This window comes from Cydia amplana, chromosome 17 (assembly GCF_948474715.1).
Source record: "Cydia amplana chromosome 17, ilCydAmpl1.1, whole genome shotgun sequence".
Lineage (NCBI taxonomy): Eukaryota > Metazoa > Arthropoda > Insecta > Lepidoptera > Tortricidae > Cydia > Cydia amplana.
The window spans coordinates 2,802,077-2,815,344 of NC_086085.1; the positions used below are offsets into that span (position 1 = coordinate 2,802,077).

Below are 13,268 nucleotides of genomic sequence, written 5' to 3' on the forward strand. Positions count from 1 at the left end.
TACATTTCCATGCGTTTCCTCTTTACGATCCGGGATTTTGTTAGCGACTTTTATCTACTTTTAGATACCAGTCAGAACTTTTCGTGGGAAAAACGAGTGTTGGAGAAAATGAAACATTGATAAATTTATTATCTTTAAGTTTGTCATAGATTAATAAAAGATATTGTATACCTATTCTATTAGCTAAGTATTTTATTTTTCACCGACACCTGCAAAATTTCTTCTTTATACGTTTTTTTGCAGTCGGACATGAGTCGGATTTAACTTCTACTTGCTGTAAATTACCGTTAATTAAAGTTTCAAGAATGAAAATTTATTACAAATCGGAACATAATTTCCTTATAACATATTTTTATGCAGCTAAATATAAAAACGAAAACTGTTGTATAAAATACCAGTGCCAACATAATAGAAAACCACACTAATATCATACCTATAAGATATTGGACGTGTTGTATATTTCTCGGTATGTCTCTTCTTTAACAATGTTTAAAAACATCTATTGCGTTAAAGTAACATCAAACAAGATAATACAAGACACCTTTATTACTAAAATTTTACAAATTTTACACGTAAATTCAATGTGGTTTCTTTAATAGCAGACACGTAGATATTTCATTATTTTCAATAGCTCTTATTTGCCAGGAAGAGTCTTGTCTGTAAATTACAAAAATTGTGAACGGGAAAATTTTAAATTTTAAACTTGCTGCGGAAACTAGGTGCGTGGTTTTACTCAACTAAATGAAGTGTTCCACTTTTAGGAATTTGGCTTTGGTGAGAAATGGGTAAGATGAAAAATGATTAGCGTTTAATATTTTCCGCCTTGGACTTGATGATTATTTATTTAAACTTTAATAATAAATAATTTCAGCCTATAAACGTCCCACTGCTGGGCACAGGCCTCCTCTCATAGGCGACAGGGCTTGGGCTGTAGGCCCCACGCTAGCCCAATGCGGATTGGGGACTTCACATACACCTTTGAATTTCTTCGCAGATGTATGCAGGTTTCCTCACGATGTTTTTCCTTCACCGAAAAGCTTGTGGTAAATATCAAATGACATTTAAACTTTAATGCACAAAATATATACAACAATGTACAAATAGCGGCCTTAATGCCAGTTCTTTACTAGTCAACCATAGAACCAAATAGAGATACCTACAATTTGGTGCAGGGATAAACATATATTGAATGATTAAAAAAAAAAGCAAACTAGACTTATAAAATACATAAATATGAACTAACATAGTTTTTGGTTCAGAGTTACTATAAAAAAGAGAAAATAACCATTGTCAAAGTTAAACCGGTGTCATAATAAAATTAAAATACCGAATACCGCTCCCAGAGCCCAATTCTGTTTCAACGACTTGATACGATTATGATTTTATTTTGATATGGCCTGTAAGATCTTTCGCGCTGATTGGTGAATGCGAAATGCGAAAGCGATGCATGGGCGTGTACGTGGTGCAAGACGATCGTCAAGGTCGTGTCAAAACCAGTTCAAAACCAAAACAGATTGTTTAATGTAAATCGGGCTCCCACAGTCATAATACTTAAAATCCCTCTTGCAATATAAAACCTTTCACTCGAACTACATTGAAACTATAAAAACTGCGGCGAATAAAAACGGGGTGAGACCAACCTCAGTTATGGACATTCTACAAACCTAGTATTTACTAACTAACTTTAGTTTACCAACTTTTCCGCCTCTCATTTTGTGTCCATAAGTTATATTTATGATGCTTTTTTTTTCCTTTTTTTGGTTATAACAAAAGCATGTAAAAACCAACTTTTAAATTATTTTAAATGTTACTGGCGACTACTATGTAGGTAATCGGATTATATCGTTGACTACGAATGCTGTAAAGAGTCCGAAACATCGGGATGTATTTTAAATTCATTATATGCGATACATTCGTAAGCTATTATATCGCGGTATCCGAAGACAATATATATTATCTCTGTTTATTCATTTACCCTGAACTCTTTGACACTTTTAGAGTAATAAAAGAGAACCTAAAAAAAGTTAAATAAAGCCCAGCGCGTGCTGGGCTTTATTTGTCTGAGGCTGTCGGTCCGAGCCTGATTTTATTTCATCCGATGTAGACAACCCGAATCGATCACTGCGTGCCAAGAGCGATTGGTTTTCTGAAGTGCTCGTGCCAAATAAAATACAACGCTCTTTGTCGGGTATCTACACTATCTACTTCGTGTATAAGGGCTGTCAACACCCAATGTCCTTGAAATTCACGTTACTGAAGCAGTTATAAAAAAGTTATAAAAATTCTATGAAAAATGCCAACGGAATGGAATAAAAATGCTGGTGATACTTTTATTATCATCTGTGTCCTTTAAACATACCTCTACTTTCTTAAATTTTGCCATTTTAACTTACTTACTTTCAAAATTGGTGATTTTCTACATATTTTTACATACTTTTAACCCCCGACCCCCGACTGACCTTTAAGAGTATTTAAACTTAAAATACAAAAAAAAACACAAATTAATTTCCGTTTGTTTGTTACAGGTAACACCATAGTTATAAGAAGTTGAAGCCTTTGGCCTGAGGATTGCCAGCGTCTTTTCAAAGGGCCAGCTTGATAGTAAACCCTACGGGTAGGTACGCATTGGACGGTATCAGGAATAGAAAATAATTTAGGTTGGTTGTTATGTATTATACACATTTCTATAGTTCGTTTTATAGCATTAGAAAAAGAGTACGCGATATTAACGTGTCTTTTAATTGAAAAACGCTTTTTTTTTAATCAGTAACTATTACTTGTGAAAGCAAAAGAATGTAAATAATCGTATATGTTTTATAATTGTTACATATTTGCCGTGCCTTATTTTTCAAAAGTTTTTTTCAATAAAAAGACACGTCATTGTTTACCTTTTTTCTAATGCTAAAAAACAAACTAATTGCCACTGGACAAATACTGCACTTAATCGGGAAGAAGTCTGGGAGGCAGGGCTTTGTTCAGTAGCGGGACACATTAATAGGCTTAAAAAAAGGGGAGAATATAGCCCAATCCCTCTGAAGGAGCAATGTGCCCAGCAGTAGAATATATAAGGACTGAATTATTTATTATTATTCGGTCTAAACATGAGTTGCATCTCGCGCGCGACTCCATACATGGCGCGACTTCAAGTATAGACTCGCGCGCGAGAACGCAACTCATGCTAGACCGCCAGAAAGCAGAATCATTGCGTTTTAATTATTACAAGACTAGTGAAATTAATATTCCAAGAAGCCGCAAAAATATTACTCGTCATTTTCCTTTTAAACGTTCTTTTCGCAAAAAATATTTAAAAAATAATTACGATTAGGTAAGTACAAAGGGAGTTGACGTAAGAGCCTCGAGTTACTCAATCTTCCTAAGTGCTCACTTATTCTTACTTATTAAGTTATGTAAATTAAGCGAATGTGATGTTCTTTATTCTTATATTAAAGCTTTGAAATTAATTTCTTTGGAGGCGTAATGTAATTTTATTGAGTAAGTAGGTAATTGTTTTGATATTGTTAATTTAATGACTAAACAAATTCTGTTTTTTTTTTATTAACACATTTCGTAGATATTATAACAAAGACGCAAACCTTTGTCTCGTCTATATAAATTTAGATTTTCGAGAGAATGCTTAAAAACGCTTAGAGAAAGTCATGCCGTGTAGTTTAAATGAAAAAAAAAAATTACACTACCTATGGATAATAATAATAACAACTTAGAAGAAGATTTATTCGAAGATTTTTTTTTTATTATCGGAGAGCCCTGCGACCAGAGACAAAACTAGGCCTCATTGAGATCGTTCACACTGGTAGAAGGCTTTCCCGCGTAGATGCCGTGTTCACAAAAAGGGAAAGATTTTGAAAATTGCCATTCAAATTTTGCTGTCATTACGATATTTGACAAAATCTGTCATTTACGGTATATGGGAAAATTAACGCCGTAGGAACCTAGCCGAAAATTTTGTTAGTTGAGATCATGCACACAACAACACACGCAGCAAGCGTATGTTTCTTACCATAATATTTATCAAAAAGTTTCTTCAAGGTATTACGAGTAAGCTTAAATGAATATCGTGCACGTTAATAACATTCACTCATTCGTTCATTCGTACCAAAATGTAACTTTTAATAGAGACCGAACCGTAAATCGAAATAAACTCTGCGACGCACCTGACTCCATTGTTCTAGCGGATATTTGTGAACTTTTCCATTCACGACAAACTCCTCACAATTGAGAATTCTGAATGTTCGATACTCTCAAGGATCCGTAGCGATTGTGTTGGTTTGAATTTAACGTACATTTTGCAGTTTTGCTTTGAATATTCTCTGGAATAAACTTTTTCTTTTGCTATTATTTACAGGTTTGTCGATTTTAATATATTCTTTGGAAGATTGAATTAGACTTGGTGATGGTGAATGAGTACCTAGAAGTCAAATCTGCACAACATTTATTGAAGTGAAAACTTCTTTAGCGGCGCTGTGCACTTTTTGAGGTGAGGAAAAAATGTTAAACTCGAGACAGCGTAAGACGATAGCGTACGGTCACGTGACCATAAGACGGTCACCTGACCGTAAGACGAACACGTGACCTGATCGAAAAACTGTTACATGTAATGTCATTGAGTTTTTCTTTATTGATTTAAATGCCATCTAGTGAGTTTCGCTCTAACTGGTATTAATATAACTAGAGTACTAACAGTGATGTGCTTAGGGGTTTCAAGTAATTAACGCTAACGCTAGATGGCGTTAACCTCAATTATAGATAGTGCATTTTGGACTAGTCATTGAGTTTTCACTTCTGCCGGCACTCCCTGAGTGCAACCCGTTGTTTTTGATTGATGTTCTGTCTTTTTCTGTAGGGTTATTGTCTCGAAAGCTACTAGCTTACGTTGTATTTCCCTCGAACTCAATTCTATTTTTACGAGAATCATCCGCTGAAAGTGTTGCAAAATAATTCGTCTCTCAACGGGATAGGATATCTGTAGAACATCTAGTCTGAATGACCTTGATAAGAAATTAAGTTTTTAAATGCGCAATTAGGACGTTGACTATTTTCGTGTACTTATTTTTCTAATTGCCAAAAACTCATGGCTATTTTTAAACATTTCAAAAAGGTTAAAGTCAATGCTCTCATATATTATATCAAGCTTTCAAAGTCAAAAAAATGAAATAATTAAAAGACCGAGTACCCGTTGAAAGTTCCCAGTCACTTCCACAGCTCGAGGAAGCAACTTTGAATTACTTTTCGCAGTTGAAAGCATAATGAATCGGGTCCGTCCGAGATATTTGCTCCGGAGTTGGGAATTTCTGTGCAAAAGGTGAAAGTTGTTCGACAAAATGATTTCTTTGGAGTTCGAATCGTGCTTGGAAATCTTTTGTTGCGAGCATCGTGGGGAAAGAATATATTAAATTACAACCTCTCAAAATAAACACGGTCCCGAATATTCATGAGGCTGGTTCTATGATTGATAAGATACGACCTTGACACGTATGGCAGTGAATCGCACTCGCACTAATACGTGCAAAAAGTGACTAATGACACGACCACTCTACGACGGGCCAAACAAAGATCAAAACCTTTGCAAATTGTTAAAACCCCTCAAAATGTCCCCTCATGTCACGGAAAAATATCTTTAATCTTATCTTAAAAACGACCATGAAATCCCAGCCCAGGGCCAATCAAATGGACAAGAAGAAATATTAGATTTAATGACAATGAAATACTACCTACTACTGACTGATAGTCCAGGTAGCCAGGTACATACTCGTAAGTAAGTAAATATCCTTTATTGCACCAATAATTATACGTTTTATATACATGTAAAACTACAAAGAAATTTTAACAGAAAAACAGAACCAGGTCCAGGAACCAACAACAGGCGGTCTTATCGCTAAAAAGCGATCTCTTCCAGACTACCTTTGGGTAGCAGGAAATGTAACTGTAAATGTAATGTGTGTATTTGTCTCGTAATTTTTATTTTTATTCAAGAGTTGCATATCTGTCATTTATTCTTTGACATGGGTATTTAGAATCTTCTCGTGCTATCTTTAGGTGTGACTGATATATCAATTTCATTTATAGTTCAAGCGTTCGCTATGTGCCGATCAAAATTACTTCAGCTTGAAGTAGGGTGCTCTTGAAAAAAGGAGCAGTGTGCGGAAAAACCTTTCCTAAAAACTTATTCTCGGATGTAAGGGATGTCATTGTGTGGAGGTTTTGGGCTTATTACGGACCTTTGACCTTGAACAAACTTTGCCTTTATAGATATCCCATCTCAAGGGCCGGCATCACACTTATACTCTCTGGTGATGCGAGTGTAGGTACATGGGTGACGGTAATCGCTTACCATCACGCGATTAGTCTGCTCGTTTGCCACCTATATCATAAACAAAAACCATCAAGTTGAATTGAATTACAAAGTTTAACTTATGCTGTACCTTCACAGAGATTTTAGTGAGTGGTAATACTTATTACTGGTTGTGATCCCCATTAGTAAAACGTATTAAGTAGGTACTTAATATTTCGTTACTTTGTTTCTTATTTATTTTGGGCCACGGAAAAAACTTAAATCCAGAAAATTTATTCTGCATATTTTCGTGGCTCTGTTTAAATTTCTTAAACACGCCAGGCCTCAAGTCCGACTTTCTCTGAAAACACGCGTCTAATGATTTAGCTTGCAAAAATTAACTTTAATTAATGTCCTGTTTTCTTCACAAAGCCAGAAATGTTTTTACAAATCCCGTGAGACGTAGCAGATGTTCAGAACTCAGACGAACAAGTCCCGGCGCTGTTTTATTTATTGGTTTATTGGATATGATACAAGCTTAATAGGAGTTGCTATTTACTATTAATATCTGGGTAATCTAAGTAGATGTCCTAAAAATAACTTGGAAATTTATAAGGTTAGTAATCGTAACAATTTAGTATGAAGGGGTGACTGAGGCAAATCAGACTATATTTTTTTATGGTAAATTAGTACAGCTTTTTATGCAGGCACAAACACTTTCTTAACAATACTGGGCAATTAATTAAATAAATAGTTAATATAATCAATTCCTCCATTTCATAATATACTTATTGGAGAACACATTACGAAAATTCAAATCGCTCTTTATATGGAGGCAAATCGAAAAACACTCTGTCAGAAAATTATATTTATTTTCAATTATATTTCTACAGTACCTATCAACCATACCTATTACATACGCCTTTAGGTCATTCAGTCGGGATCCATTTATCTGTTGACATTTTCATTCCAATAACCAATATCCTTTTTAAATGTAACGAAAGTAATTTCTACTTGGTACATAGTAGAACATTGTATGATCAAGTTCAGTTTTCCGAAGTTTGATCAAACCCAGCACTCTGCTTGTGGATAGTAAAACAACCAACGTTTGTTTTATCGAGACGTGACTTAATCGCGCAAGAGTACGCTTTTAATACTGAAATATGAGGTAAACTAATGAAAAATTTATTGTATAACTGGAAGTTTGAACATGAATGTTTTCATTTGCATCCTTTGCACTTTGATTAATTGACCGAAGCGTAGCGAAGGTCTACGTTTTGACTCGGGCATTTTGCTTTTGTATGTCCGGATGTTCTCCTCTACAGGTCACAATTCTCAACCGATTCTTGTGAAATTTTGTGACCAGATTCTATGAGTAACTAAATTTTTTTTGTCGATCCCGTTTTTGGAAATTTTCAAAAATGGAGGAGTTGTGACACCTCGCGTTTAAACAAATAGTCGTATCGATATCATAAGAGTATTTTCTTTTTGAGACATATTTACATAGTAAATGGCAAAAAATGCAGAAAAATTGTATTGCTGGTTTAGGCGGTATTTAGATATTTAGTTTGTACTCGAGAATGAGTAGCCGAATTTCGTCAGCTTAGCTAAGAACTATCATGGCGCATTTTGTAAACAAGCGCTTTTTTTTGTTTGCACACAGAAAGTCTGGGTTCGATCCCCAGTAAGACATAACTTTTTGTATTTTTTTTTTCACTTTAACTTCGTATTTTTTTTTAATAAATTAAAATCTTTGTATTGTTGATTGATCAAACCGCTGTGTGGCGCTGTCATCGTGCACGGTCCCAATAAGCTATGGTCGCGAGGTCTACAGCTCACAGAGCCACTAGTTTTATAAGGTACACAAAGGGTAAGGCGGTCATCTTTTTCCACTCACAACGAAATACATCGTCTTCTTTAAGCGCATGGTATGATAAGGCAGTTCGAATGCGCATCTGACATCAAAACGATGTGTTAAAGATGTCAGTTAGTTATCATTTGCGCGTTCATTTTGCTCAGACACGGACATGCGAGACGCTCGGGCGAATGAGGGCAAATGACATTAAATACTTAAATATCGTTTTGATGTCAGTTCTAAGTTTGAATTGACCTCTCAAGTTTGCCTCTGATTTGATTCTTTTTCTCGCACACTAGACTCTGCATGCAATTGCTGGTGACGCAAGCAGAACGCGTCCGAAAAAAGTTAATAACATACCACGGACGGCAGTTCGTGTTTCGGTTGACAATAAAAGTGATGATGACCTACATTTCTATACCTCACAATTATTTCCCATACTCCCCTAACAAGTCATTAAAGCGACAAGATGCCACTTTGAGTCGCGTCATACAATAAGCACTCACACACTAATTGGATAGTGGAGTGGTATGACGTGTCACTTTACATTGCGATGTGAGGCGCGATTCTGTATTGTTTTCACATTTCATAACTTTAGTGAAAAGAGGTAGAACTTACACCCTTTTCCAACTGCACTGCGCGAGACTTGTACCCCTTTTCAATATAGACACACATATGTTCGCGAAGCGAGAAGCGTGTGTTCTTATTGTGAAATTTGTAAAATTAAATAAATAGTCATGTCACTTATCGTCAACACAGTAAAGTAAGGGTCCTGATAACAAAAGTATAGTTGTTTAACAAGGTTTGCTTTAATATTTCTCCGTGTATAGAGCAAGTGGTTATAATTTATTAAATTCTTTTCTTTTCTAAATATATATGAAATCGGGTTGTATGGTAACCCATAAACACCACAGGGTCATTTGCAAATTTATTGTACCTTTGTCTAATTTTTTCTTAGCATTCTCAGTTTCGTAACGGAAATTAACCATACAAAAATGCAAATTCGTAACGAAACTGAGAAATTTAACAAAACTTAATCTCATCTTTTCTTTTTTGTAGAGGTTTGTAAAAGGTAAGTTTTATGTGGGGGTAGCTTTCCACGAGATATTTCAAACTCAGTTGCTAATAGTGAATGCCACTTTTTTTCAAAAACAGCGAGTTTTGAAGTAATTATAACATTTAGCTATGAAAATCACAAGAAAACCGCTAATTGAAGACCTTTTAGGACCATGAAGCTGAGCTATAACAAACTTTATTTCAACTGCATTAAGGACTATCAATGGTTAAAAGTGTTGTGTAAGCCTGCATCAACTACTTATCCTTTAGGTGTAAAGGGATTTCCAGTGTTGACATTAATGGAAAAATGGATCCCTCGCGCTCGGCGTCAACCCACCACTCCCCCGGGAGCTCTGATAATCTACACTCACTAATACCATAAACAGATTGCATATTAACTTACATTTATAGACGGGTCTATTGCGAAATTTATTTTATTACCTTTATTTACCGACATTTTGACACAGGTTTCACTATAATATTTAAAACTTTCGCGTTTTGAACACATATTAACTCACATTTATAGACGGGTCTAACAGTGATACAGAAGTTAAAGCCAAAGGATCTATCTTCGGACGTGTGCGTGGATATTGTGAGTGTTGCGTGTCGGACTATTGACAACAATTAACATTATGTGTAGTGGGTGGTTTGAAAATGTGATGTCCACCTCAAAATTTTTCATACACTTTTCGTCGGGTAGTTGCACAAATCTCTGTTTTGACATTCTACTGGGACATCAGTTAGCCGCGACCATGACCAGTGAAACCTGTGTCGAAACGTCAGTAAATAAAGGTTTCACTGTTCGTAGTTGGTAAATAAAGGTAATAAAATAAATTTTGCGATAAACCCGGCCGTTTATGAATGTGAATGTCTGAAGTATTGTAAGACGATGGATGATAGGCTTTCCACAGTCGGTTTGTATATAATACTATGTTCTGTGATTTGTTATTTCTGTTTCTTCCTGTGTATTTTGTATCTTGTACCTACTTTTGTGTTGTATTTTTCTTGTAATGAAATATTTTGTAGCTTAAGTTTCTCGGCACATTGGTATTTTTACTGTAATGCCGTGTAAACATACATAATTCTATAAAATAAATAAATGTGAGTTAATATGTGTTTAAAACGCGAAAGTTTTTAATTGTAGATTGCATATTATACGAGTATAAATCAAAATATTTGAGACAATTAGTTATCTCAACTCCTGTCGTTTTCACCTATAATGTAATATTAACTTCTTTACTTCTCACTTTACAATCCATACAATAAAATAACAAAAAACCGGCCAAGTGCGAGTCGGACTCGCGCACGGAGGGTTCCGCACCATCAACATAAAAACAAGCAAAAAAACGGTCACCCATCCAAGTACTGACTCCGCCCGACGTTGCTTAACTTCGGTCAAAAATCACGTTTGTTGTATGGGAGCCCCACTTAAATCTTTATTTTATTCTGTTTTTAGTATTTGTTGTTATAGCGGCAATAGAAATACATCATCTGTGAAAATTTCAACTGTCTAGCTGTCACGGTTCGTGAGATACAGCCTAGCCTGGTGACAAACGGACGGACGGACGGACGGACAGCGGAGTCTTAGTAGGGTCCCGTTTTTACCCTTTGGGTACGGAACCCTAAAAACAATAAGTAGGCACTTCCATATATTCATTACAACCAAGATCAACTTTCCGCGCAAGTGAGCCACCTGAACATTATTAGTGCTGCATGCTCACGAGCCCAAGTTTCTCTTTACTTCTTGAAAGTTCAGCTTCTTGTGAGCGAACTTACACGTTCAATTGAGATACGGAGGCCGATTGTTTTTCTGCAACTTGAAAGGGCAGAAATTGATGCTGTCTGCCCATGTTCCGTTGTATAACATGGGTAGGGTACACGAAAAGAACATGCCTAGCCACTCTGACAACATTTGGAGTTATCGCGGTTTGAAAGGAACAGTCAGCAGCAGCAGTTGCTAAGCGAGCGAGGTGTTCAAAATTACCTTTACACGCTCTTGTTCTCTTAACAAAGGGGGGGGGGGAGTTATATTTATGATTACAGAGTTAACAGAATCTGTAACTAATACCTAGTTCATTGAGAACTCTACATTTTGAGATTAAAATCTCTGTTAAAAAAAAACATTCTAAAACATCGAACAAAAAAGACGCCTAGTCTTAGTAAGATGGCATATAGTCGAGAAATTGGGACGGGTTCCACCGTGGCGGGGTGGCCAAGGGGTTCAAGGCGTTAGCCCGGATTGCTAAAGACGCCGGTTCGAATCCGGCCTTCACCACTGGAGGGCTTCGTCACTTTTTTCTTCAATATATGACATCTATTTCAGTTTATAATACTAAACATGTTCTTTCCGTGTACCCTTCCTGTGATACCAGTCTGCATTAGAAAGAAGTGTACACGAGAACTAGTTCGCTGTCGCGCTGAGGCTCGCTCATTAGCGCGCGACCTATATGCAGCTCAAGTATGGTGCAAGGCGAAATTAGACTGGATATAAAATATATGAATAGAAATGATTTAAAATTTCGGTACCGCGGAGCTAAATGTTGGAATAATATACCACCACCAATTAGCCAATAAAGAGCGATTTTCAACCTAGAAATTAACTTTCTATAACATTACCCATAACATATAGGTATCTATCTAAAAACTTCATTTTTTTATTCTTTAAAGTAATAAATGCCCAGAAAGCAACGGTGTAAACAGCGGTGCTGATTAATTATTAGAGATGATTCTATAGGTACCTACTTAAATCTATTCAGATATTTTTGCGCAATTAGATGATGCTGATTGGATGCCTGCTAGCAGCTATAACTATAGATTCTTCCTCAAATCATTTTCAATAATCCCGTTGCCAAAAACCTGCTAAATGGGTATTGATGTTTTTTCCCTTCTCCGTAGCCCACAAAGAACGGGATAGACGCATTTCTGCAAAAAGCCAAGTGCGGCTGCACTCTCTCTAAACTTCCATTACTTAGGCCGCGGCGTTAGAGCGAGTTCTCTTACCCGAAATAGGGATTACTTAATGCTAGAAGATACGTCACTATTTATATTAGGTACGTTACCAAATAATTGTTTTCCATTGTTAAGGTATTCAGCAACGCCAAACGTCGCGCAACTATAGACTATCCATTTTGACATACAGAGCGTAAAACTGTTTTGTAGTCATTATGGTTGATACAGAATGGCCCAAAGATACGTACACGTACGTAACTAAAACAAAATATTGTCCTTCATACACAAAAGCACACAAGTGTTAAAATTATGAACAATACGCTGCAGTAAAAAATCTTTTCATCGTATTTTTGGGCTACCCTGTAGATATAAACTCGTCATATTACGTGCTCGTGACACGTGTTATATGTGTTTGAAAAATCAAAATGTAGCTGTAAGTGTCACGTCAGATAAGGGGAATTTATGACTTTGGAGATTGCGCTCTGCTTGTCACTAATTTTCATTTTAATTTTAATTTTTAGTTTGATTAGCTCGAGGTCACAGGCCACAGTGTAACCGTTTTAGTTACTTTTAATTGTAGCTTCTCTGTTCTATCTTTAAAAATTGAGATAATCTGTGGTCGCAGTCCTTTTACCCGTATATAGTGCACTGACGCGGGCACGATAGGATTTTTGGGTAAAATGCTATTTTGCGCGCCTTCCCATTTACCCCCTCTTACTCTAATTTAGGAGGCCGCAAAACTACTAAAGCGAATATCTTGCAGGGTCCTACCATCAGCATCCTTTAAAGCAAACTTAGACTTTACCTACTTGGAATAAGAATCATAGTTCAATTTGCAATCTTTCAAGGAATGATCTTGCGAAAATTGCCACGAAATGCGGGTTAGGCAAGGTTTAAGTCAAATTTGCATTCCCTGCTTTTAATTTAAGACTCAGATTTGTTTAGCACCGAGTGCTGGAATACGTGTTTTATAAATTAAACAAAACATTAAAAGCTTTGTTTTAAAGTAGCTATAAATAACTTTGTTTGTATTATACTTACACCTGCTTTATTATACCAAGATTGCTAAAACTTTAGTTGTGTGTGTTTTGTTTTGTTGGAATTTATTTTCTACATATT

At 36.0% G+C, this 13,268-nt stretch overlaps 1 protein-coding gene, 1 long non-coding RNA gene and 1 other non-coding gene across 4 annotated transcripts in view; all 3 read left to right on the forward strand.

Annotated features, from left to right (window-relative positions):
• Nucleotides 1-13,268, forward strand: part of LOC134655688 (hemicentin-2-like) — a 391,784-nt gene that overhangs the window by 143,266 nt on the left and 235,250 nt on the right. The window lies entirely within an intron of this gene.
• LOC134655764 (uncharacterized) overlaps nt 1-13,268 on the forward strand; it is a 448,475-nt gene that overhangs the window by 134,502 nt on the left and 300,705 nt on the right. The gene's annotated exons all lie outside the window — the stretch shown is intronic.
• Nucleotides 11,403-11,475, forward strand: Trnas-gga (transfer RNA serine (anticodon GGA)). Its single transcript has one exon. It is a non-coding gene; the product is annotated as a tRNA-Ser (tRNA).